Source organism: Coregonus lavaretus (assembly GCF_964263955.1).
Source record: "Coregonus lavaretus genome assembly, chromosome: 32".
NCBI classification, from domain to species: Eukaryota; Metazoa; Chordata; class Actinopteri; order Salmoniformes; family Salmonidae; genus Coregonus; species Coregonus lavaretus.
In genome coordinates, this window is record NC_140019.1 from 23,432,808 (window position 1) to 23,435,221 (window position 2,414).

Here is a 2,414-nt window from a genome sequence, read left to right on the forward strand (position 1 = left end):
ACTCCACCAGACCAAACAAACTATGCAAACCCAAATTATCACCTGTTACCTGTACTACAGTGCCACGTACATAACCACTGTATAATGGAATCTCAATACCATCGCTCTCTAACACTTTAATGTCTCGAACAATGGGAGCAAAAATTTCACTAAAACCATATCGTTTAACATCTTGAGTATGAAATAAGGCGCACAGGTGTATGTTAGCCAAAAAAGAATTCCATTTTGGAGAGAAGTTTCTTAAAGTAAAATATACTCCACCCAATTTATGAATACCTCGCTTGGAACCCAATGGGTTGGCGACCTCAAAATCATCATAGAACATCTGGACCTGTATTGTCTGCTTCTCAGTTGAGAACAGGGGGTGACTTTTAAAAAAAGATCCATCACAAATATCTCTCAGTCTAGAGTTGCTGGTAGCTGAGCTTTGCAACATTTCTGCAAAATACTGACTTTTAAATATTGACTGCAGTGTAGATAAAATTGGAATATACATGAATTTATCTTGAACTACTACCTGATCATATGTTCCAGTCTTTTTATTTCGTCTTGTGTCAAATCTTGAACCAATCACACATTCAACTGGTTCTACTATTTCCCACTTGGCAGTCATAAATTTTGATCGCTTGTATTCCGAATTTAGAACTGTGAAAGGATTCTCTAACCCCTCAAAACAAGCCTCAACTTTCTTGCACATTTCTGTTTCTCTTTCATTACTAAATACATGCTTTATCACTGTTTCTTTAGCATGCTGATGAATATCTTGAACAATCTCTTCCATGGAAATCACTACAGTATTTACTGTACTTTGACCAACACCTGCTGCCTTTAGATCAGAAATAACAGCTGCACAACTATTTACAATGTATGGCGAAGATAACTCTGACTCAGCCTCTAAACATTCAGTCGACACTTCAACATGAGAAATATTACTGGTGTTGACGGTACTTTGAGGGTCTGAAAGATCATCTTCTATAGAATCTACTAAACTTTCTCCGTGGCACTTGTTAAGATGTTTTCTAAAACCAGAAAAGCTACCAAAAGAACGTGAGCATCCTTCTTGACCACATTTCAGAAAAAGAGTCCTGCCTGTACATAGCCCATGAATTATCTTAAGGTGCTTAACAAGGTTGTTTGGACTTCCATGGTCACTTTTGCAAAGAAAACACTTCATAGTTTTATCTCAACTAACGCACCATTCTTGCTCGCAACTCAGCAACTCTAGGAGTCTCCTTTGTTTCCCCCATGTCGATGTTATAGATGGTTGTTTGCACAAAAGTGAAAAAGCTGCTCAAGGAAGAACTGTATGACGTACCAAATACGTAATGGGCTTTAAAGACTTCGTCAAAAGCTCCTACTGAACCTGTTGCCTTGCATGGAAGAGCATGCTTGTCAACCACAATGAAGTAGGAGTGAATGCTGCTCTGTGTGGATCCCTGGGCGAGAAGGTAGGGCTGACTGCTTTGGGTGATGTTGTCAAGATGCTGCTGCACACTGGTTCCAACCTACAAAAAAAACACATTCAACAGAATTGTTTTGGTGACTAACCTCTGACAATAGATAAGATCACCTCAAACTGTGCACAAGATTGAGATGATGGAATATATATTTTAAACAACTGTTAAGCATACCTTTTGAAATCTGATGAGCTGATCTACAGCTTGATATGCAGACATCTTTCCCGGCCTCTTTCTACCTTGTGCAGATGGTGGTAGCAAATGTAGCAGCAGCAAGATGGCAGACATGTCACTGTCCCAGCCTACAAATAAGTAAATAAAAACCTGGTTAACATTGTGCCGTAGCATAACATTCTTATTCACAACTTGCACCATTATGGACATATAATGCACACCTACATTATCCACATAAAAAGTAAAACAGTTCATTCATACCATTCTCAACTTCAGCAGCTGACTCAGCATTGCGCATCAAATCCAAGAGTTCTGTGGTGGATACAAGTCCATGGCTTTCCTTTATTACTTTTGCTTTGAAAGTGGTTGGCCACTTCTCCAAGAATTTGTTGGCTGTGGCCTCACCAAACAGAAGTCTGAAATCTTGTTCTATCTGCAATGTAACACACAAAGACAGAAATAATGAGTGTTACCTTATTCTTCATTGGATATTTTTGGTGATGCAGTGAATTAAGTTGTCATACCAGTCCTGGTGTGTCCAGAAATCTTGGGAAGACCGAGAAGACATCTGATGATTTGGCTTCATCGTTGACCATTGCTTGCCGATATATGAAGGTCATTTTCATCTTCTCACGGACAGTGTTTTCATCAGCAGAGTGTCTCAAAACAGCAATAGCTGCTTCCACATCCTCATCAGATGGCTCTCTGTCATAGGTGAAGGGCTGACGATCACGGCCTGGCCCACCAACTTAAGACAAAATACAGTGTTAAGAAATCCTTTCT

At 39.6% G+C, this 2,414-nt stretch overlaps 1 long non-coding RNA gene across 1 annotated transcript; it reads right to left on the bottom strand.

Annotated features, from left to right (window-relative positions):
- Window positions 1-683: 683 nt before the first annotated feature.
- Window positions 684-2,204, bottom strand: LOC311107913. Its single transcript, XR_014610456.1, has 4 exons — window positions 2,156-2,204; window positions 1,893-2,064; window positions 1,632-1,759; window positions 684-1,505 (listed from the first exon to the last, which is right to left on the bottom strand). It is a non-coding gene; the product is annotated as an uncharacterized lncRNA (long non-coding RNA).
- Between the last annotated feature and the right edge of the window lie 210 nt (window positions 2,205-2,414).